This window comes from Acomys minous, assembly GCF_964271855.1.
Source record: "Acomys minous genome assembly, chromosome: 14".
Taxonomy (NCBI): Eukaryota; Metazoa; Chordata; class Mammalia; order Rodentia; family Muridae; genus Acomys; species Acomys minous.
The window spans coordinates 1,880,244-1,905,337 of record NC_140496.1 but is presented as its reverse complement, the minus strand read 5'-3'; the positions used below and the strand labels follow the sequence as shown (position 1 = coordinate 1,905,337).

Here is a 25,094-nt window from a genome sequence, read left to right as displayed (position 1 = left end):
TCCAAAGGATCTAACTACACTTACATGTACACACACACACACACACACACACACACACATATGCACTCATAATGTACACACACACATGTAGACATGTACACCAAAAATACACACATGTGCACATGTATACCCACATACATGCACTTGTCTGAGAGGACCCTTTAGGTGCTCCACCCTTGTGTCCTAAGTACTCCCTATGACTTACGACCAACTGGATGAAGACACATTTCCTCTAGGAAAGACACTGAGCAGCTCTGGGTGCCCCTATTGCTTGGGAAGCTGCTTGTCCAGGATACTAAGTCCTCAGCACTGCCCTACGCTTGCTTCTTATAAACCTCCATCTGTTTTGCACCCCGGAACTTAGCAGAGTTCTGGCCCTGGAAAGGGGGGTTGGTGACAGTTGAGGTGGGAGGTACATGGATGGGCAGAACAGTAACACTCGCCCTGGGTAAAGCCTGGGGACAAAGGTCAGGACCACAAGCAGAAGCAACGAGGAGCAGGCACTCACGGAGCAAGGCCAGCCTTTGAACCACCTGAGTATGCAAAGTACAGTCACGTATCTACAAAGGAATTTGGCACCAAACATGTGGCATATCGTATGACCTGTTTATAGAGATTGTTCTGGAAAACAAGACAGACTCGGGTGTCAGCAATGACTAACCTTGTCAGCTACGGAGACAGGTTACCCAACCTCGCTTTGGAGCAAAGTCAGACCAGCACCATGACCAGCGCTATGGAGACTGACAGCTGTGTGGAATCGGGCCTTTTTTTTTTTTCCCTGAGTGCCCAGTGCTACACTAATTCCATTCACTGCATAGCTACTAAGCACCAGAGCCTAAGGAGATGACACAGCACTCGCTATGCTGTAACCAACAGCTTCCTAGGGGGTCCTGACACTCTACAATGCATTCCTAAGCCCCTCCCACAACCACCCTGCCCCTGCTGACCTGTGTACAAAGCCCCATAGCATGGCCTTCCTGAGACATCACCAAAGCCACCCTCCAACAGGAGGGAACACAGAACAACTGCCTCTGACCATGGCCAGTGGACACAGCATTCTGGACAGTGTAGTTTGTGCGTATGTGTTTGTGCTCCCGAGTACAGGCACACACGTCTATAAGCATACACGCGTATGCCCACGGAGGCCGGCGATCAACCTTGGATGTCATCCCTCAGGGCAGCTGGAGGCTGGGGGGAGGGAAGGAAGAAGGTCTGGGGACCAGGACCCCGACACCCTTGGAGGGGGAAGTTGTAAGGACCGGTAGCCAAAAAGGCAGGAGGCAGTGCGAGGGGCCAAAGCAGGGAGTTCAGCATCCAGCCTCCAGGTCCTGGTTCCCTTGATGGTCCCTGCATCTTACAGTCAAGAGGAAGCTGGACAAAGGGGAAGTTGTCCCATGTAGAAAGCACACTTGTCCCAACAAGCCGCTCACTGGAGCACCTGACAGGGAAGGGCCAGGAGCCCAGGCTGACATACCACAGTCCCCAGGCTGAGTCAGGGAAGGGGCATGCTCCACTCAGGCCAGCGCTCCACCTCTCCCAAAACAAGCCACGCTTTTCTCATTCCCACGCTCCGGGGTTGGGAGGCAGGTGTGGTCCAGCGGGGCAGGCTGACATCAGTGCAAAACACATTCCTGGCTCCCTCCATTCCTACGGCACGTGCAGTTTCTGAGGGTGAGTTACACCTGACCTCTTGGCCAGTCCTGTTGACTCACCCACGGTCCCACTCCTTTACCAGACAGCACTGTAGCGACCTCCTGCTCAACCCCAGCAGGGGGCTGCAGGACACCAGGAAGTCCTCCCTACAGGCGCCTCAGCTACTGCTAGGCAAGATGGCCCTTATGTGGCATCCACTCATGTGCGCTCTGGGCCTCCTGGTTCCATCTCCACCCCAGCTGCTTCCCGACACCCACACATGGATCATTCGTCCAAAGGACACAAAGATATAAGTGTCCTCTGTCCCCAGGATGTGAACCTACAGCCCATATCGGGAGAGATTTCATCCCTCACGGAACTTGCCTCTCTCTGTGAGAAGAAACACCAGGCGCGAGCAACCGAATCAACACCTCAGATCACCTTAGCGCAAAGCACTGTGAATCACAGCAAGAATTGGGGAGGAGAAGCTGGCGGGCACGAGTGACAAGTGACGTGAGGGTTGCGGGAACAGCTCAGGGCTGAGGCTGAGAGCCCAAGGGGCAGCCATGAAACAGCACTGCCAGGTTAGGGACCAAGTGGGTAACTTCATGAACCTGAGGAACATTTCATATCCGAAAAGTGACAGCCACAAAGGCTCACAAAGGAAAGAGGCCGTGTCTGAGGACCTGCTCTCCTCAGGTAACTCTCCCACCGCACCCATCGCAGGGTCCAGGAGCCCTCAGGCAGTGGTGGTCACCAGTCAGCTCCTGACAATTCTTCTCTGAAGAAAAGCTGCAGAGCATGGTCAGGTCCTCTCGCTCTGGCTCCTGACCTGACTACCTTGAACCTTCTTCCTGGAAATGTCTCTGCTCGCTGCCACATGGGACAAGCGCCAAGCCACACTGAGGAGTGGACTCAGGAGAGGCGCCTCCCTTCCCTCCTGAGTGTCACAGCTACCCCACACTTCCTACGATGACAAACAACCTTGATTCACGTTGATGAAGTAATGTCTTCTGGTCCCAACCTTCTCTCTCTCTCTCTTGCCCATTAGTCACGTCGCAACATAGCTCTGTGAGCACAGAACTGGTTCCCAGGGCTCAGAGAGTTGCAGCACCTCCCAGCTTACCAAACTCCTGGTCACACAATCTGTCCAGGTGCCTGGAACCACTCTGGCCCAATGCCACCAAAAGGCCTGACAACTGAGGCCTGGGAAAGCCTGTAGGGAAAAGCTGAGAGCTGGGCCTAATTCCCAGCTGTGCCCGTGCTATGTGACCCAGGGCTTGTCATCTGCTCACTCCTGCTTCTAGACATTGCCAATAATAGTAGGAGGTGCTAGGACTCTCTGTCTCTCTCTCTCTGTCTCTCTCTCTGTCTCTCTCTCTGTCTCTCTCTCTGTCTCTCTCTCTGTCTCTCTCTGTCTCTGTCTCTCTCTCTCTCTCTCTCTCTCTCTCTCTCTCTCTCTCTCTCTCTCTCTCTCTCTCTCTCTCGTATTTTGGATAGAGCCCAGAGACATGCACATGCCAGGCAAGCACTCTACCACTGAGCAACATGGTCACAGAGGCCATAACTGCACCGTGGAAGAATCAGTCATAACAAGGGGACCTCTGAGTCTTTCTCCACAACAGCCACCTGTTAAGAGCATTTCCAGTCTGCCAGCAAGCAAACCTCTACTTCAAATTGCACAGCCTCCCACTGAGACGCTGGGAAATCACCCCACACGTGCACACAACACATGCATACCACACATGTGCACGCGACACATGCATTCATCTTCCACCCCCAAATCATTGCCTGGAGGAGCAGAGCTGGGGTGCGTGTGGCAGGGGAGTGGGGATCTGAGCTGGCCCTCCAGCGAGATAGGGCGGGTCAGGCCCAAGGTGGGCCATGTGGACTCTTCTGATGCGGTTCTCTTTTTGAGACAGTCTCATGTGTACCCCGGCCACACATAGGTCACGTGTGAGCCTCCTGCCTCAGCCTCCCAATTACTGCACTGCACCCTGCTGCTTCCAAGAAACTACACAACGCAGGATGCCATTGGTGTGGTCAAAAAGAGCCTCTCAGATCAGTGGCTCTTCACACTCACACACAGACACACACTCTTCTAGATGACACTGTTCAGAAGAAATTGCTGCAGGCTTTGTACATGTGTGTGTGTGTGTGTGTGTGTGAGAGAGAGAGAGAGAGAGAGAGAGAGAGAGAGAGAGAGAGAGAGAGGAGAGAGATTGGAGTGCACATGCCTGCATGTGTATATGCATGCAGTGTACATGTGTACATACCTGTGCATACATGAAAGTTAAGATACTGTTTTGAGTGTCAATCCTTAAGCACCATCTACCTTTTTTGCTCTCTCTCGTGCTCTCTCTCTCTTTCTCTCTCTCTCTCTCTAACCTGGAACTCACCAAGAAGAGACTGGCTATCCAGAGAGCTTCGGGGGCCCAGCTGCCCTTCCTTCCCCAGCGCTGGGATTGTAAGTGCACATCAGCGCACCCAGCTTTTATTACATGGGTTCCGGGGAATCGAACTCAGTTCCTTCACTTGTCTGAGCCCCAGCCCCAGCCCCCAAAGCTCCCTTCACCTCCCTCTACACAGAATCGTCGCCCGTCTGCCCAATCTCAACCTACAGTTCTACCTTCCCGCCCAAATGAACGCCCCAAATCACCCCTTCTCCCCCTCACAGCCACACCCATGAGCAAAGGCGGCCGAGGCGGCCTCCCCAACAAAGCCTCTCCTGTCCCTGCACTCACAACCACACATGCCCGTGCCACCAGGCTCTCCCACTTCACCGGGGCCCTGCTCACAGCCCACAAGTCACCTCTCCCCACCTGTAGGAGCAGCGATCACCTCTCTGGCCTTTGGACGGGTACTCCCATTTCCTTCTCAGAATGCATCTGCTGTCCCTTCCCCTGGAAGCTGGCTTCTCAGGCCTGACCCACCGTATCCTCCTCTGAGAGTCTGCCTGAAGCTTTTCCTTTATTCCTTCCCTCTGCTTCTTGTAGAGAGAGAAGCTGTGCATACATGCATGAGCACAGGGTGCGCGTGAGCCTAGCGTGTGAGAGCGTGGTGTGTGTGCACGTGTGCTGAAGTGCCTGTGGTCATTCATTTGTCCTGCTCTATCCCTCTTCACCTTCCTCTCCTGTGACAGGGTCTCTCGTCAAAACTAGGCAGCCTGCCTACACACTGGACTAATCCTTCTGTCCAGCCCTGCACAGCAATAGACTTATAGACATGAATAATCACCCATCGCTTTTGACATGGGTGCATGGGGCTTGAAGTCAGGCCCTCTTATACCATAAGCATCTCACCACTGTGCCATCTCCCCAGGACAATCTTATCCATTTGTGCCATCCTTACGGCACGCGCTACTCTCCAAAATGATCACCCCATAACTTTACATCAACTGGGTCTCCAACGAGCACCGTCATGCAAGGCCAGGCCACAGGTGACCCGTTCACCACTATATTTCCTAAGCCTGGAATCGTCCCCGAGACAGGATAAGGCCCTCAGAATGTCACTGTTAACTCCCAGGAGCTTCAAGCAAACCAAGTAGGCCAGGGGACCCTGATGTCCTCGGTAGCCAGTGTCAACACCGAGGGCGACAGGGAGGCCTCCTGGTACAAACACTGTGCCTCTCCCACCGCTAGCCTCCTTCCTCATACACCCTGCCCCACTGCGGGCACTGGTGACTGAGCACAGTTGGCCCCAGCCCTCTGCACTCAGGAGCTTAGGGCGGGAGAGTGCCTTCTCCCTCCCTCGGCTTCCCCGCCAGACCAGGCAGGCTTTCCAATTTCCCCATCTGAAAATAGACAAAGACTGCCTTGTCTCCCCACCTACTTCTCACGGTGTGAGGAAACAACTGTTTGCTCGGAAAACACTTTGAGCAACTTGGGGAAAGGTGCTACAGCTTGGATGGCGCCTGCTACACTTGATCCAGGCCAGAGGAGGCCAGGCCAACCAGCCACATGGTTACCCACCGCCTGCCCCAGGGAGGTGCGATGAAGCCCATTGGCCAGGCTCTCACCCCAGAATCTGCCCATGAGTTGTGCCCGACTTCAAGCTTTCCACAGAAAGCATGCTCCCCACAGCTGGACGGTGATGCCCAAACAGGCAGCCTTCCCTTCCATCAGGGAGAGGAGCGTCAGGCAGAGTGTGCCAGCCGGTGTCCCTCACACACAGGAGGGTCTACACTTCTATGCCAGGCTCTGCTTCAGGGATCTGGCAACAAAGGCAGCCAGTCTTGGCTGCAAGCCTAGGACAGCCAGATCTGACCCGCAGGCACGCAGGAACCCCTCACAGCCCCACAGCTCAGAGCAAGCAGTTATGGCAGTGGTCGCCTCATTGCTACATCAACCACACTCTGGCCCCGAGAGGAGCTGACTCCAACATGAACCACACACGTCCCAGGGCAATCTGGCCCACGCCAGAGCCAAGAACACCGGAGAAGTAAGGCTCAGGCAGTGCGTGTCAGCTCATAGGCACATCTGCCCCTTGGTCCTTGGGACTGCTTCAAAATAATAGTGACTCCTGCAGGTGGTGTGGACACAGCGGCAGGGCGCAGGGTAGGATAGGAAGGGCTGGCAATCAGCTCGGCCTCTTCTTACTAATTATATTTACTGTCAAATGAAATGGGGAGAGAGGTTCTCTGAAGATGGCTCAGGAAAACGTCCTTTATTGTTATGACGGTAAAAGAATGTCTCCTGAGGGAGTTGGTGGCACTTATCACCACCCGGCAGTGGAAAACCTGAGGCACAGACGGCCACTGGTACACGCTGGCCCGGTGTCCCTTCAGGTTGGTGCCTGAAATTGCATGCAAGCCACAGTCAGTGAGCAGTGTGCTCCCTACAGGGAGAACAGACCCTGGCCTCAGAGCCCGGCTGAGTACTGTGTCCTGCATGGGGTGGAAACTGACCTCCGCCTCTGTACCGCCAGCCATGTTATTAATAACAATGTCCCACAATGTCACAAGTCATACACAGACACCTGGAAGCTCCAAATGGCCATCCCCGTGCAGACAAATGTGTCTGAGTTGGACGGGGCGCTCACACGTGAAGAAGCGGGTCTGTCACTGTCTGTGTGTCTGGTGCACACAGCTGTCTCAGGGCCTCCACCGCCTCTTCCTATGACCCATGGCCACCTGCCTCTCCTGCACGCCCACCCAGGAGGGGCACCCTGAGACTCCCATGAGGAGGGGCTTTCCCATCTGAAGGCAGTCACACTTCTTTTGTTTTGTCTCTTTCAGGAAGGCAGCTCTGGCTTGGAAAAGGAAGAGGAGGGAATTTTTTAAATTCTACTTTGCTTCCTGAATCCTTTTCAAGTCGTCAGACGCTGGGGCCAGAGGACAGAGAGGTCTCCAGCAGACCTTGCGTGCCGAATGGGAGCAAGGGCTCTGTGCAAGCCATCTGCTGGACAGCTGACTCAGCAGTCAGATGGCGCTGAGGGACCCAGTGGGCAGCATCTGTCCCTTCTCACCCAACCCCACCCCAGCCTTTAAAGAAAATGCCACTGCTGCTTTTTGAGGCGGGGTCTTGCTGTATATAGCCGAGGCCAGTCTGGAACTCCCACTGTGGTCCAGGCTGGCCTTAAATTCCTGCTCTAGCCTGAGGCCTATTTAAGCGATAAGGGTTCCCCTTGGTGTTTTTGTTTGTTTGTATTGTTAAATCCGGTTCATTGAGCCAAGTGTGGCAGAGCACTCCAGAACTCAGGAGACTGAAGCAGGAGGATTGCCCTGAGTTTGAGGCCAGCCTGGGCTACGTAGCAAGGCCCCCTTGCTCAGTATGGAAATCAGTATGGAGGACTTTTCAAAAGCTAAAATAGCTCTATCACGTGACCCAGCTTGCTCTTCCACTCCCAGATGATCTGCTGAAGCAGGCCAAGCCAGCACTCCCAACACGCGCTGTGCAGTCACAGGAGGTAAGTTCTAGAACCATCTCAGCGTCCAGCAACTGAGGATTAAAAAAACAAAAACAAGAACAAACTGTGGCTCATGCATATGATGGGATTCTTCCATTGTGGCTCGCGCACATGATGGGATTCTTCCAAGCCATTGCATAGACACAGTCCGTAAGGAAGAGAAAAGTTACATCGTCTGCAGGACAATGGATGCAACTAGAGAGAGCCGAATCAAGCAAATATGCATTTAGACATACAGTTTCTGGACACATAGAGAAATATGAAACCATGTGTGCATATATGATCTGAAAGCTGAGGCAAGATGATTGAGGGGAACAATGGGGCTCTGTGGGAAACATGCTAACATACAACATGTACGTGTAAAGAAATGTTCTCATGTGACATGGCACCACGAGCATGGTGAGATTTGTTCCATTTAAAAATCAACCAATGAGCTGGGCGCGGTAGCGCACGCCTTTAATCCCAGCACTCGGGAGGCAGAGGCAGGCGGATCGCTGTGAGTTCAAGGCCAGCCTGGACTACAAAGCGAGTACAGGACAGCCAGGGCTGCACAGAGAAACCCTGTCTGGAAAAAAAAAATCAACTAATGAACAAATAAGTCAGGTCATCAAGGAGCGAAGACAAATCACACCCAGGATCGGGATGAACAGATGACGGACAGAATCCTGCTCCTGCGCCTGCCACTGTCCACAGCGCATCGTGACGTCAGCTGCGCTGGTGGATGTACGGCTCTGAGAGGGGACCCCACCAACCCAAGGGTGCTCTCAACTCCAGCTCTCTTACGTCACCCACCCACCACAGCTGGAGTCGCTCTCTTTGGGCCTCTTGCTCCCTGGTCCTGAAGGGCAGGGGGTCGGCAGAGAGCAAGCACAGCCATACCTAGGAGATCGTGCAGCAGGTTGCCCTTAAGGAGGGCCACCCTGTTTCTGGGTCGCAGAGAACAACGGATGACAGTTTAGTGCATCCTAAGACTTTCCTGTTAGGGGGTCCTCTGCAGATTTCCTTAGGCAGCCCCTCACTCCCGAGCACAGCCTCCTGCGTCCAGCACACAGAGGGAGGTGCCTTCCACCAGGGCGGCTCTCCAGGGCTTTCTGACTCCAGCCTATCACATGACTCTCCTCTAAGAGTCACATTTTTACTGGCAAAGTTTAACAACAGACGACAACGACTTCTGACCTAAAACTGGCAGCAGGAAGATGAAGTGGAAAAGGGATCAGGGCGGGAAGCCCTCTGTGGTGAAGACATTCTGCATCTGAACACGTGTGTGCGTGTGTGTGTGTGTGTGTGTGTGTGTGTGTGTGTGCATGCGTGCATGCCTTGTGTGTGTGTGTGCATGCCTCGTGTGTGTGTGTGCATGCCTCATGTGTGTGTGTGCGTGCGTGCGTGCATGCCTCCTGTGTGTGTGTGTGCATGTGTTCATGCCTCGTGTGTGTGTGTGTGCATGCCGTGTGTGTGTGTGTGTGTGTGTGTGTGTGCATGCGTGCATGCCCCGTGTGTGTGTGTGGTGTGTGTGTGGTGTGTGTGTGTGTGCATGCGTGCATGCCTCCTGTGTGTGTGTGTGTGTGTGTGCATGCGTGCATGCCCCGTGTGTGTGTGTGGTGTGTGTGTGGTGTGTGTGTGTGTGTGCATGCGTGCATGCCTCCTGTGTGTGTGTGTGTGTGTGTGCATGCGTGCATGCCTCCTGTGTGTGTGTGTGTGTGTGTGCATGCCTCGTGTGTGTGTGTGTGTGTGTTTTCAAATGGCAGAAAATATTTTCCAGACCCACTGTGCTGGCACTGCCAAGCACATGTTGATGCCAAGGTTATAAAAAGCGGCCGCAGGGAAGCTTGAGGAAAAGGCTTGTCCCTTCTAGCTTCCAAGACACAACTTACCTGTAAGACTCACTTTCCCCACCACGAACCTGAGGGAGTCACATGCACCACTCGTGGAAGGATGCCCCCCCTCCCCCCCCTTACCCCTAGGTCCTTCTGTCACAATGGTTACCTGCCAGGCACTTGAGAGGCAGGTCTGTGTCGTCCCTCAGACCTCTACACCCTCCTCCCGCTCCGCTGGGTGTGATGACACACACGCCTGTGATCCCATCACCTGGGAGGTGGAGACAGGAGGATCAAGAGTTCAAGATCACACCACACACACACACACACACACACACACACATCCCACCCCACCCGCCGGCTACACAGCAAGTTCAAAGCCAGCTTAGGAGACGTGAGATCCTTTCTCACACACATACCAAAAACTGTTGTAAGACCCATGTTACAGATGCCTGGAAGGCTCAGAGTGCAGAGAAAGGTTGGACTGCAACAGTGAGGACACATGGTGGCCTCTATGGGTCAGCTCCCTACCAAGCTCTCCGCTCCCTCCTTCTCCCTGCTTCCGTGTGTGTGTGTGTGTGTGTGTGTGTGTGTGTGTGTGTGTGTGTGCCGTGCACACGAGCTCATGTGAGTTCGTCTGTGTGTGTGCTCGTGTGAGTTCATCTGTGTGTGTGCTCATGAGTTTGTCTGTGTGTGTGCTCATGTGAGTTCGTCTGTGTGTGCATGTGTGCAGGCCAGACACTGACCTCAGGGGTGCTTGCTGCTTTATTTTTTTTAGGTAAGGTCTCTCCTTGAACCGAGACTTCACTGCTTTGGCTTAACATTTTTCACTAAACTTTGGCCAGGGAGCTCTAAAGCTTTTCCTGCTTCCATGCCCCTTCCTCAGCTCTGGCAGCCACAGGCATGTGACCCACAAAGCCCAGCTTCTTATATGGCTGTGGAAGGTCTGCCCTCAGGTCCTCACGAGAACACAGCGGACACTTTATCTGCTGAGCCACTTCCCCATCCCAAGGATACCCTGCATGGAAGAGAGTCAGCAGTCCCCTCCTCCCCAGGTCAGCAGCACACTGGGGGGCGGGGGGGGGGGGCTTGTCTCATCCTGTGGGACATCCTGCTCTGCACAGACGCAATCCTCTGATGCTCCTGCTGTCCCGCAGTAGGATCCTACTCCCTCCCTCCCTCCCCCAGCTCCAGCTCAGTGGAGACAGCAGTAACCTGGACTTTGGCTCTCCCCGTGGGTGACTAATTGGTTGATCCTGGGAAGGCCCTTTGAAGATGAAACACCAGTGTTACTCACAGGCTGGAGGCATGCACCTGCCCTAGGCCAGGCCTGAGTCAGCAGAGACTGGCTTCCCACCTGCACACAGGCTGGGCCAGCCAGCCTAGGTCCTGCCCAAGGTCAAGGCTGTCCCACAGGAGGGCCTAGCAGCCCCAACCAAGGAGGGCAGAGCGCTCTGGGTGGACTGTGTGGGGTGGGCTGTTCCGAGCCTGAGAACTGGGCCCTGCTGACGTTCACGCGGAGCAGAAGTTCTTGGCTCTCACTGCCAAGACAGTTCATGCAGCAAATCTTGGTCAAGACAGTATTTCCTGGTCATTGTTTAGAGAAAATATTTTCCCCACAGCAAATTCTTCATGAGCCACAGCCTGTCTCCCTCCTTCCAACTTCCCTCCTAGTCCGTGGCCGGTGAGCTGGAAGGGCGGTGCTGTGGGACTAAGTCTTGGGGGAAAGATGTGGGCAACTTGTGGCTTGTCTTGGCCTTCTCCCAGGCATCTCTCTCACTGAGGGCAGAAGTGATGGCTGAGACAGAGTCTCACCATTCAAACCAGGCTGACCCTTGAACTCACTGTGGAGTGCAGGCTAAGCTTTTATAATTCGGCTGCCCCAGACTCCTGGGATGCCTGGCCATCCCATCTGCCTATGGAAGAAAGAATTAGACAAACCAGCCAAGCATCATGGTAGATGCCAGTCATCCCAGCATTCAGGGGGTGGAGGCAGAAAGGTCAGGAGTTCAAGGACAGCCTGAGCTACCTGAAACGTTGTCTTAGAAGAGAAACAAAAGGCAGGCAGGCAGGCAGGCAGGAGGTGGGGAGGGCGGGTGGTCTGAGCGGGAGGGAGGGAAGGCCGGCAGGAAGGCTGCTAGGCCAGTTTAGAAACCAGAGACCAAGATGGAGGACGGAAGGGGGGAAGGGCCCTTGTGACCATGCCCTGCACTCTGACCCTTTCAGGAGGGGTTTGACACCACAGCTGGAAGCCAAGAACAGACAGCCTTTAAGATGCAACCCAGTGTCAGATTCCACAGGAACGGAGCAGCAGGCCCCACATCCTGCCCTCCTGCACACTCCTGTAGTGTGCCCTCTCCCCTTTGCTATTTCCTCCTTCCCAGGCCAGAAGGGGCTCTAAAGCCACAAGCTCTTACAACACTTTCTGCACCTCTTCCCAGGGCACTCTGAAAATACAGACTAACAAGGCTTTAAAAACAAATGGCTTGAGGTGGTGGGTCACACATGTAATTCCAGCACGTGGGAGGCTGAGATAAGCAGGTATCTGTGACTTCAAGGTCAGCCTGGCCTACATATGGAGTTCCTGACTCAAAATAAAATTAAAACAAAAACTCACAATAAAACCAGGAGGGACTGCTTTGACCCTGAGGGCGGGAAAGGGGATCGAGGGGGGTAGGAGACTGGGGAGGCTTGTATCAGGCCCAAGGGGCAGGGCACAGCAGTAGGCTGAGCTGAGACGCTGTTTGGGTTAGGTGGCTGAGGAGTGGAAGTGGCAGTTTGGGAACAGCTGCCAATATTGTTATGAGAAGGGCCTCCTTTCCCAATTCTCACACTGCCATCAAGCGGCCCAGTGAGTCAGTGCAGGGTGGCCGTGACGTTTTGAGCTACAGAGGGCCTCAGGAGCTCCCCTGGGAACCGAGGACCAGCTGAGAGCTGTTGGGTAAGTGCCAGTCACTAGCAGCATCCTCAGGGATGTGTGCAAAGCCTCTCCAGGCAAGGACACAGTGTCTAATCAATCACCTTCATGCACTCAGGCAAGCAAGCTTACCAAATGCCTGTTGGCCACTGTCTCAGCTGGGCATGGTGACATCCACCTATGATCAAAGGACACAGAAGGATCTTTTCATTTATGTTCTTCTTTTATGGGTGTTTTTTGGTTTTTGTTTGTTTGTTTTGAGTATTCTGCCTGCGTGTATGTCTGGGCACCATATTGCTCATGACGACAGGGAGAGGCATCCGATCCCTTGGAACTGGAGTAACAGGCAGCAGAGATGTCATATGGGTGCTGGAAAGAAACCAGGTCCTCTGGAAGGGCAGTCAGCACTTTTAACTGCTGAGCCAACTCTCTAGCCCCATAGGTAGGAAGGTCTTGGTCACGAGTTCAAGGCCGGCCTGAATTATGTAGCAAACCCTGTCTCAAAAATGAAAGGGAGGGGATGAGAAGAGAGTGCAGTGGTGTATTACTTGCTGCACAAACATGAGGACCTGAGTTTGGGTCCCCAGCACCCGTGTAAGGGGGGAAGGGCAGGCAGGGCATTATGTGAGCTGTAATCCCAGTGCTGAGGGGGCATCTAAGTCAGTAAGCTCCAGGTTTAGAGACAGACACCATCCTAAAAATAAGGTAACGAGTAATAGAAGACACCTGACCCAGACATCTGGCTTCTGAATACACAAGCACACACATGCATGTACACCTACATGCACACCCCACACACACACACACACACACACCCTAAACAAAAAAGGGGAATTCAGCAGTCCTACCTTTGGGTAGCTAGGGTATGGATGAGGGGAACAGATGCCTAAAGATTCAAAACTAGATGCTCTCTGTTGCTGTGTCTCTGAGGAGACCTCACCTGAGGAAACAGGGAACAGGGCAAGATCCAGCTCTCAGGCCTAAATGCATGCCAGCACTTGGGGAGGACTTCAAGGCTCCCTCCCTGTGGTGGTCAGCTTTAACTGTCAACTTGACACAACCTGGAATCATCTGGAAGAGCCTCAGTGAGGGACTGGCCTGTTTGTGGGAGACTGTCTTAATCAAACAGATACAGGAACACCCAGCCCACTGTCCAGGGCACCATAGCCTAGGCAGGGGCCTTAAACTGAGTACAAACAAGCAACCAGGCAGCCGGGCGAGGTGGCGCCCACCTGTAATCCCAGCGCTCAGGGAGGCAGAGGCAGGTGGATCTCTGAGTTCGAGGCCAGCCTGGTCTACAAAAGCAAGCCCAGGACAGCAAAGGAAGGCTACACAGAGAAACCCTGTCTCAAAAAACCCAAACAGCAAACAGACAAGCAAACAAGAGCATAATACGTTTAATCTCTCTCTTCTTGACTGTGAATGCTATGACTGGCTGCCTTGAGTTCTCACCAATTTTGGGCCGTTATTTGGGATCTGAAAACTAAATAAGCCCTTTCTCCTCAGTGCAACAGACGTGGCACCGGGGAGCTTCCTTCCCAGACAGGCATCTCCGTTCACCTTACACGTTTGGCTTTTGAACGAAAGGCTCTACGGTAGCACAGCCATGTTTAGACTGGGTTCATACAGTCCGTTGCTTTAGACACTTCTGCCATGCTTGCAGAGTCCCAGCCATGAGGTCCTGTTTCCACTCTGTCGCTCAAGACTTGCGCCACTGTTGGTTGGACGGGGAGTGGACACGTGTTCCACCAAAGTCCATTCAAATCTCCCTCCTACAGACCAAAACCGAGTCAAATTCGGTGAGTCAGTCTCTGCTAGAGTCTAAAGCTGTACACGTTAGCCGAGAGCTGAGGCAGCAGAGGCAGCAGAGGCAGCAGAGGCAGCTGGCTGCCACTGCGCACACCCATTCCCCCGGCTTCCTGGGACTTGTTCACAAGGACTCCTTCCCTCGTTATGGAGATCAGTCAGGGTCTTCATGTTGAGCAAGTGCTCTACCACTGAGGTACATCTCTTGTGTGTGTGTGTGTGTGTGTGTGTGTGTGTGTGTGTGTGTGTGTACTCAGATCTTTATGCTTGAAAGATAAACACTTTAGCAATTGCAGGGTATTTCGAGGCCAATCTCAGCCCTTGAGATGAAGGTCATAGAAGGTTGCCCAGGCTGACCTCTGAACTTGCAAATCCTTCTGCCTCAGCCTCTGGAGCAGCTGAGACGATCGACCTAAACCATCACACTCAGCTTCCAAAACCCTAGGCAAGCCAGGTGAAGTGGTAAGCCTTTAATCTCAGCACTTGAGAGGCAGAGGCTGAAGATCTCCATGAGTTCAAGGTCAGCCTGGTCTACATAGTGAGTTCCACAGCAGTCAGAGGTACAAAATGAGACCTTGTCTCAAAGTAACAAAAAAACAAACAAAAACCAAACCAAAACAACAACAACAACAACAAAAACCAAAAACCTAGGCAGACTGCCCTAAAGGTCTTCCCAGCTCTAAGGCACTGGCCCAGTGCAGTACACACCTCACTTCCCAGGGCCACATCCTATTTCCAAAAACAAAGAGTACTTTCTAAAGAGACTGCAATCTTATGAATTACAGTGCTCAACCCAACACAGCAGGTAAAGACTCAGCAAATATTGACATTGTTTGCAACTGCTCTTTACAAATCACGCCAAATGTAATCTTAGAACACTTTATAGTTGTATCAACCTGCACCACCCCTGCTGACAGCACCAATGCGTTCCTCTAACTTCTTCTGTTTGCACAAGGTGAGTGAGGCTGGCCAACACCCTGTCACAGGGGGGGGGGGCTCATGGGACCCCACCCCTCCTCCCTGAGGATTCTAAGGATGCTACCAGCTGCTGGGGTGGCAGTGTAGGCACTAGCGAGGTTCTCGGAGAGGAGGAAGAGAGGGAGAAGAGAGGGCGATGGGGGTGAGAGCACAGTGTACGATGTGTGCGTGGTAAAATGCCCTGAAGAGACCTGACGTTATATATAATTAATACACGCTAGTGACACTTTAAATGTGTCTGTCCTAAACGTTTCACCCAAGGGCTTAAAGGTCTGTAAATGGGAGGCCCTGAAATGGCTCAGTGGGTAAAGGCAGCTGCTGCTGAAACTGATGGCCTTAGCCTCACGCCTGAGACCCAGAGCGGGAAGAACCGATTCCTACAAGCTGGCTTGGCATGTGCCCCCACCACCACATCGTGTACAAATAAATATAAGAAAAACTGTAAATGACTCAACCGTTTGTTTATCTCTTACCCAGTTTATTCATTTATTGTGTCTATGTATGTGAGACATCAGAGGTCAACTCTGGGAGTTGGCTCTGCCTTTCTACTGGGGTGTGAACTCAAGATTGTCCACTTTGTGAGCCAGAGCCTTTACTCACTGATCCAGCTCACCTGCCTGGCCACGCTCACAGGGCATGAGGGATCAGCGGGCATCGTCTCCGTTAGTCCCTGGTACAACCAGTGGCCTCTGTTAGTGACGCACATGTTGATGCAACAGCAGGGACTTTATTTGAAAAGTGCTTTTGTTTTATTAGACTCAAGATAACCATTTCATTTCACTTTTTATTTTTATTGTCTTGAGACAAAATGTCACTATGTGCCAGGTGGTAGTGGCGCATGTGCCAGTACTTGGGAGGCAGAGGTAGGTGGATCGCTGTGACTTTGAGGCCAGCCTAGTCTACAAAGCAAGTCCAGGACAGCCAAGGCTACAGAGAAACTGTGCCTCAAAAAACTATAATAATAGTTTTTTAAAAAGTCACTATGTAGCCCTGGCTATCCTAGAATTTGCTGTTGTAGGCCAGGCTGTCCTTGAACTTGCAGAGATCACCTGCTTCTGCTGGTCATGTGCTACCATGTCCATGTTACTATAGCTAACTTTTGTGCATATATGTGGCACATATACATATATGCAGTACATGTATGTACATGCATATATGTACATGCACATACATGCAGATGCCTGAAGAAGCTGGAGGGCCACCTCAGGTGACATCTAACTTTTTATTTCCCCTTGAGACGTCTCAGTGGCCTGGGACTTGTGATGTAGGCTGGGCTGGCCAGTGAGCACTTCTCCGGATACTCCATCTCCCATCTCTGGCACGGTGTGGTGTGGGCTTTTCCTGTTCAGGCATGTAACAGCCAACAGCAGCACTTGGCTCCCCCAGTCTGTTGAAAGGTTTTTCTGGACATACTATAAGAGGCTCTGCCATGAACAAGGGCCCTGGATGACTGCCACACACAGGCCTGAGCTGTGTGTGTGCCATGGCCGGGACGATGCAGTTAGTTACTTCATGGTACCGAGCTGAGCGGCTCCTCCAGGCACCCACAGTGAAGTTTCAGCACACCCATCTGCCAGAATTACCTTCTGCTGGTTCCTCTTCCCACTATTATTTTGCCATTAAAATTTTGTGCCAGGCCTCATGACTTATGCCTGCAACCTTAGCTAAACAGGAGATAGAATCCAGAGGCTTCAAAGTGACACTTTCCTGGGCTGCATCATAAGCTCACGGCTAGCCTGAACTACACAGCAAGACCCTGCCTCAAACGAGTAAGTAAATAAAAGTAGCCAGGCATGGTGGCAAATGCCTTTCATCTTGGGGCTGTAACTCAGCCCTGGAGTGTTTTCCTGGCACACGTGGGGCTCTGGGTTCAATCCCCAGTACCATGGGCAGCGTGTGTGTGATGTAACTGGGCTAGGTAGTGAACGTGATGGGACTCCTTGTTTTATTTCACGTGTTCATGAGGCCAGGTAAGATATGTTAACTATACCGCTCCTGCCTTCTTTCTTCCCTTCTTAGCACAAACGGAGGGAACAGCCAAACAAGCAGAGCCAACAGGATCCTGCCAAACAGAAATGTCTTGTCCAATCTAGTGCCTTCTAAAGCAGAGCGGGAGCATATGTCCCAAACAGAGATTTAAGATGCTGCTGGACATGGTACCCATGCGTTACACCAAGCACTCAGGAGGCCGAGGTACAGGGGTGGAAGTGCTGAGGCCAAGCTGAGCAAAAATGTAAGCTTCAGAAAGAAAGAAGGATGGAGGGAGGGAAACAAGAAAGGAGGTTGGCTGTAGCGATAGACACTTGTGGTCTTAGCATCTGGTTAGCAGAGGCAGGAGAATCAGGACCTCAAGCTTATCCTTGGCTAGATAGCAAGCCTGAAGGCACCCGAGCGATGCAAGGTCCTATCCCAAAAAGGGAGTGGGGGAAAAAGAAAAGGCCAGAGGTGGCTCAGTTAGGCACACTTACTGCTCCCGGGGAGGACTAGGTTCAGTTCCCAGCACCTCCATCAGGAAGCTCACAATTGCCTGTAACTCGGGTTGGGCGTTGTGGTAGATACCTTTAATCCCAGCACCTGGGAGGCAGAGGCAGAGGCAGGTGGACTGCTGTGAGTTTGAGGCCAGCCGGGTCTACAAAGCGAGTCCAGGACAGCCAAAGCTACACAGAGAAACCAACCCTGTCTCGAAAAACCAAACCAAAACAAAGAACAGTTGACTGTAACTCCAGTTGCAAGGGGAATCTGTCACATTCTTTGGCCTCTGAGCAAAAGTACACGCGCATGGAACACGCAAGCACACATGCACACAGGAGGCAGCAGGTCAATGTGGAATGGCCGTACAGATTCAGTTGCGCTGGCTCAAGCCCTGGATTGTGTGCACTGTGCACCCAGCTACCCTCGGAACTACCACCAGCGGCTTTCTGTGGATGCCCCCGTGTGCTTGGAAGACTGACACAATGGCTGGACAAGTTGGACATGAAATCCTGGGGAAATGGACCTAGCATTTCAGCATATCAACAGCGAGAGAGCAACTTCTGGCTGCTGATCAAACACACCAAGTTCTGTCTTCTAGGACTTGTCCTGAGAAATAACCACTGCTCGTCACAGCAAGAGACAAATAAAAGGTGAAGACGTCACAGCGTGACCACAAGATGCTGCTAAATAAGCAGTGTGAGGTGACAAAAAAGGAAGGGCCTGGTGCAAGGAGACTTGAAGGAGGCCACGTACAGCAGTGCACCCTTGCAGTGATGACATAGTGAGCTGAGGCCAGCCTGGGTGAAACTGTGTGGACGCGTATGTACGCGTGTAAACACAGTTACACAAAGCCAGCAGAAGCCTGGGTTATAGTGTGAAACTTCTGGCCTGGCCGGCCAGTCTTCAAGCCCTGCTCAGTCACCAGCTACCCAAAGGCCATGACCCGTTGTCCCCAGTGTCCTGGGGTTCCCAGCATTCCAGGCCCTGCACACAATGGCAGTGCTTGTGGCAGCTAAATGTCCAAATGAATCATGTGGAGAGATAAGGCAAGGAGCCTCAATGAAGAAGCCGGATGAGGGCGGCCATGAGGGCACATCATCCTTTCATAAAGGGTTACTCCCAAGCAGACAATGTCAAGTGCTGTCAGGAACTGAGACGTGTTAGGAATGTGCAGACTCATGACGTCCGGCAGCGGGATGTTGCCCGCTCAGCCTAGCTGAGCAGGTCGGTGAGGTGGGCATCATTAGCTACGCAAGCTCCAGTCTTACAGGGAGGAGTCCCCAGGTCCGCAGTGGTCTCTGATGCCTCTTTTCCCTCTGTGGCGACAAACCCATGTTACTAACATTCTGTGCTGCATTCAGGAAGTGTGGCTGGGGATGCAGCTCAGCAGCAGATACACAGGCTTGGTTCATGAGGCGGCAGTGGTTATAACACCTGAAATCCCAGCAGTCAGGAAGGAGAGGCAAGAGGACCAAAGGTCTCTTCCACACAAGTTCAAGACCAGCCTGGGCTACAGCAGACCGGCTCAAAAAGGAACAATCAGAAAACACAGGAAGCTCCATTGTGTGGATGAGGAAACCTTTGAGTCTAAGAGCCAGATACCGAGCTCTCCCAATGACTGTAGCTGGCTGTGGGGATGGGTGAAAACAGCCTACCAGCACAGGACACCTATAGTCACTCTGCCTGTCCCTTGCATCCCGCACCCCAGCTGCCCTTTGGACTCTGTGGCCTGTGACACCATTGTCTTCAGCTCCTTGTACCTCAAAGAACCACCAGGAAAAGGAGTGGATCTGCCCAGGGCCTGATGTGCGGTGTGAGGTGGACCCTGGAGCTAGCTAGGCTTCATCCACTACCCAGAACCCTCTGCGTTCCTGCACTTAGCCCTTCTGAGGATGCAGAGCTGGCAATGTTTGAGGATGAGGCTGTCATCTCAAACATTACTTCCCAGGCCAGTCTCACCAAGCCTTCACTCAGCAGCCTGCCTGGCGAACTGCGGGGCTAGGGACACAGGAGGAAACCTCCATTCACGCCATCCCCGCCCACCCCAACTTTCTCTCATAAACTATCACAGTCCCATAGCGCCCCTCTTCCTGGCCATTCTCAGCTCTCCTGCCTGGTACAGCAGGGTCTGCTCACTCCCCTCCACACCCTGCCAGCTCTTCAGCAAGCCCACACATAGCCTGGAACACAGCAAAAACACACAGCAACAGTAGCCAAGCCTTCAGTCCTCAGCCTTAGCCCCTTGTCACATTTCTGTGCTGGCCCTGTTCTTGCTCAACTGGAATTTGCTTTTATTCTGTCTCCAACTGCATTGTCTAGATGCTTGCTGCACCACCCTGTGCATAAAGTTCCTGCCATGTACTGGCTTAATGAATAAAAAAATAATGTGGGTATCTATTCTGTGGTTCTAGGGATAAAAGTGGGAAGGCCAACACCCTGCAGTTCCTATATGTGACACTAGATGGCACACAAGCACTCAAAGAAATTGCTGCAGACACGTGCAAGTTGTGATTTAAGTAGAAAGGATCTAACATTGCCCTGGTCCATATTCAAGGTCTCCTAGCTGAAAAGCTGTCATTGTCATGTTTTCCAGAGGCAGAGGCAGAGCCTGTGGGACCTGCATCTGCAGACCCAGATCTGCAGTGCCCAACAAGAAAAACAACCAGCACAGGCTGTCTTTTTTTCTCTATGCAGGTCCCTTCACTGGGTTGGAGGTCACCCACCCGCAATATGGAGCAATCTGCTTTAGTTAGCGCAGGCCAACCCAGTGATTAGAGTGTCTGGCAAGGACACACTCCAAGGACTTCACACACACTGGAGCTGAGAAGCCACGGTCTAGCATGTCTTCTGCCTTTCTCTCTCCAAGGAGCACAGGTCAGGAGAGCAAAGGCACTTCCCTCATCCTCCTTCTTGCCATCTTCCTCCCGAATCACACCCAGAAGGCAACTCAGAGACCCAGGCTGGCCTCAACCTTGGGGTGATCCTCCTGCCTTGGTCTCAGTCAGGAACCACAGCTGCACACACCATACCCACTAAGCAGAATTCCCAAGGGTGCTATCCTGACCTCTGCAGGAGGTGGGGACGCAGGTGTCAACAGATTGCATTCCGGCAGGGCGGTGGACTCAGGACCCTCTCAGCAAACAGGTGAAGCTGCACACAAGAAATCCGTATTTTCCGGTGTGTAAGATGCCAAAGTTGGGAGTCATATGTCTGGCACTTACCTGCAGCTTGCTTCCCCTGTCTTCATAGGTCTGGCACAGATGGGGGTGGGGGTGGGGGTGGTGGGAGGGTCCACAGCCAATACCTTGCTCTGTGTGGGGAGTATGGAAAAGGGAGGAGCAAGCTGCACAGTGTGTGGATTAGCTCTCCACCAGAACGTGCCCATTTGACTCGGATGGCATGTCTTACAGTTGAGTTGTAGCCAGCCTTAAAGGAGTGCAGTGTAGGTTGGCACCTGTCTGCCAACATTTAATAAAACACCTGGCTCTGTGTGCTACCTGAAAGTAGACACATCTGCGGCACAGTTTGTGCGCTGTAAGAGGGGTAGTCTTATAAAGCAAGTATATTCCAAACTATATTTTAACTAGAAGAATTGGGGGTTGTCTTATACTCCGGATAATAACAGTAGCTGGGCAAATCTGCTTGTGGAGTCACCAGTTTACATCGCTGTTTAAATTGGGACTTAAAACTTTTCCCACTGGCCAACCCCTTCAATCCAAGAAATTCCTACATGACCCCAAGCGCTGGGTCTATGAAACAGACAAATTAAACACTACGGGTAATAAGTTGTAAGGGCATTTATTTTGAACGATGCGGTGCATGTGAAAGAGATGGATGTGCTGCTTACATAACAATTGTGGGTGAGCATTTGATCCTGCAAGATGCAGAGCGCCTTCGGCAGTTCTTAGAGTCGGCCAGCACTTTATACAATCATGGATCCAGAGGGCTTCACACAAGCACAGCGTAACATGGGAGGAGTGTTTAGGGTCATTTCAGAATGTGCTGGAAATTCTGCTGTAACACCAAGTCAAACATTTCCAAACAGTTTGTTATGAAACTCAAAAAACAAAACAAACAAACCCAAATTCTTGAAAAGCAGATGTCTGTGACCCAAGCCCTTGATGTTACAGCATCTTTAAGCTACTCAAATGCAAGGCTGACTCAGAAACAAGACAAAAACGCATGAGACGCTGATGCTGACACTGAGGAACGAAGATGGGTACTACTGGGATCCTGTCCAGCACTGAGGGGCTTGGGGGACACAGGCAGCTGGATCTCTTGAATTCTAGGCTACATAGTGAGACCCTGTCCTGAATCAGTAACTAGCCAGGCATGGCAGGATACACCTGTTAATCCAGTACTCCACAGATTAAGACAATTAGACCAAGAGTCCAAAGCCAGCCAAAAATACATGGGGTGGGGGAAGATGATCCCAGTAGCCTCCCAATGAATGCAATCTTGTCAACTTACCCTAATTCAAATCCTGAATCTTCCAGTCTCCATAGGGTCCAAAGCTGCTGGCCTAGAATTGTGTGCCCAAGGCTGGCCTCAAACTCAACCCATGTGTGCCCTCTAACAGTGGTAAGCGGCGAGGGAACTGTCCTACTATGACCATGTACTAACTAGTACTGGTATTCCTTAATCCAAAACCTGGGTCCTAAAATGGGCATCCGGATACATTCCTGAAATCCCAGCACTAGGAGACTGAAGTAAGAGATGAGCCCACTGGTCAGCAGTGGCACACGCCTTTATTCCCAGCACTTGGGAGGCAGAGCCTCATCTACAGAGCAAGCTCAGGACAGCCAGAGCTTGGGGAATGGGGGGTACGGCAGACACTGAGAGGATGTATGTGGAAGAGGGTTGCTCTGCCAGTGAAGTCCTGACAAGGAAGGAAGCAGAGTGCCTTTAGGGAATCGATGTGGACATCAGCATAAGCTGTGCAGATCCTGGTCACTGTGGTAAATGCAGGGCTAACCCTTGGAACCCAAAGATTGCCTTACAGAGAAACACTGCTAGGCCAAACGTTCAAAGCCTGCAGGGTTTAGAACCCCACAACGTCACATCACACCTGCACACTGGTCAAGACCGCCTGCCCAGCAAAGGGCGACTCCTCACCTTCCAGCCTCTTGTTTCTTGGCAGAACTATTTGACTCTCAGGCAGGTTTTGCATGAAGCTTCACCATGTAGCCAGTCTCCCAATGTACTAACTGGCTTAAACGGTTATTTCACAATGCCATCAACTGTAGCCTTTTAATTCTGTCTGTCTCTATATATATATTTATCACACAGAAACACACGGGGGGTGGGGGGAGGTATCCAACTTATACTAGATGAGGATAAAACTAGTTGATTCTCACCTTAAAAAAAAAAAAAAAAGACAAGAAACTGCTTAGTGTGACTGTGAACCATGCAGCTGGACTGTGGAAATTGTACACATTTAAATATGCTAAGTAAGTGCTACTGAGCCACAGTGCTGCAGAGCCAGAACACTGACTAGGTTGTGTCACCAAGCACATCACCCGTAGTCAGGCTTTCATATTGGTGTTCTGCAGTCAACACTCAACATGACCACCTACAGCAGTCCCAGGCTGTTACCTATACACCACCCCACTGCAGACACTGCTACAGAGCCTTCACCCACTGGCATGAAGGCGGGGCTTCCTAACTTGTAATGTGAGATACTTTCCATACTGGCAGTCAGGCAAACAGGCTTTTGTGGGGTGAGGGCCAGACAGCTCTTCTTAAAGGGATGTTAGCCTAAAAAGTGTTATACTTTTTAGGTGGTCACCAAAGTCAACACTCAGGTCTGCAAACATATACCAAGCCAGACGTTCTCCAAACCCTTTAATACAATCGAGGCAAAAGCAATAAACAGCTTTTATTTTTTTGGCCAGAAGAAAGGATTTGTTAATGCTGTCACCATCAAACACCAATTCTTCAGCGGTAACAGTAACAGTTCAGTTCATCAACACCTGGTCCATAGGTTGGTTTGTGGTCATAAAAGCAGGTTGACACTGTTGCAGATACAAAGAACATAGCCCTGGACTTGGCTCAGGGTGCACACTACACTGCTAAGGAGGTTTACACTACCTTTCCAAGCAGCTGTTTAAAATGTTTTCAGTTAAGTAAGACCCAACAATCACCTCTGCCCAGCATGGCAACATGCCGTAACATGTGCAGGCCCTATCCAGAGCACCTGTGGCAACGCAAGCTGTTTTCATCTACTTGAGTGTTAGTCTTGCCTTCCTCCATCACTGACCAGCACCAAGGCTTTCTGGTTTCACCTACTCAGCTTCATGGGAGAAGAAATGGTGCTCAGCATTTGTTTGTGTAGAGGAAGTCATTGTCTTTAGCCAAACATAGCCAGTGCTCAGCAGAGACAATGTGGGAGGCCCACATCTGCCAGTAACTAAACCCATGTGGTTTAATCAGCCTCAAAGTAAAGACAGCATGCCCACCTCTGCACTCCAGGACAGGCCGCCAGTGCACACTAAGAACAGCACCTCTCACTCACTTTCCTGGCCCCTTTCCCACCTCCACCCTGTCTTTGGTCCTCTTATCCACACCTGGGCTTAGGTAGGCGTCCTCTGCAGTGCAGTCCGATGGCCACCTTTCTGGTGCTTGGGACTCAAGATCCCACCACAAAACTCAACCAGCCTGTTTGGAGCATCGTTCCCCCAAACCACACACACACCTACCCAGAAAGCAATGTTTAAGGGTTCAGGATCAAAAGGCCCGGAAAGGGCTTGTGGAAGAGGCCTCAAATGTGTGCCTTCAGGTGTGGCATTCTACCAGAAAAGACCAGAGTAACTATCCACACAGCAAGCCTCATTCCAGATTCTTCCCACCCACTACCATCAAAGCAAAACCACAGGAAAGGTGAGAAAAGCCAAACAAGTCGAGGACACTGAGCAGTCACCAGGTGATTAGCTACTATCTAAGAAGAGTTCCACCCACTTCAGCCACGTTTCCAGACAAGATGATACTCCAAATTAATCAATCCACAGCAGGACTGAAGAGACTGTTAAAGAAAAAAGGGAACCAACACTTGCACAAGTAGACCACCACAACTGCCTTAAAGACAAATTTCTGGTTAATTTATACAACAATAACACAATCACAACTGACAAAGAAAGTATTCTACTTAGAGGTTTAACTGAGAAATACTAAGTCAGGCAAACATGCAATTCGAATATAAACAAGCGCAAGGCCTGGCTGTTCTGAAATCCTCAGCTGGAGATGGATCTGGAGACACTCAGTAGAACCAGTCCACACACCCTGAGAAAGGACACCCCAGAGACGAGCAGAAACCAGCCCACACACGCTAAGAGGGGACACCCCAGAGACGAGCAGATAGATGGTTCCTCTGTCTAGAAGCTAAATGACCAGACAGCAGGCGAAGCGCACCCTCAAGGTCAGGGTGCACGTGGGTCTAATTCCTGCTGCCACTTCAGCCAGGAGTGCTTGAAACAGGAGCACAGAGCACAGCAAGCCACTGACGTGGACAGAAGCTTTCACGGAAACACCAGGAAGGAATGGAATGCTAATAAAGGTGACACACTGCACGC

At 51.8% G+C, this 25,094-nt stretch overlaps 1 long non-coding RNA gene across 1 annotated transcript; it reads right to left on the bottom strand.

The window, feature by feature from the left end:
* Positions 1 to 6,289: 6,289 nt before the first annotated feature.
* LOC311582706 lies at positions 6,290 to 10,867 on the bottom strand. Its single transcript, XR_014774204.1, has 3 exons — positions 10,651 to 10,867; positions 9,523 to 9,624; positions 6,290 to 7,571 (listed from the first exon to the last, which is right to left on the bottom strand). It is a non-coding gene; the product is annotated as an uncharacterized lncRNA (long non-coding RNA).
* Between the last annotated feature and the right edge of the window lie 14,227 nt (positions 10,868 to 25,094).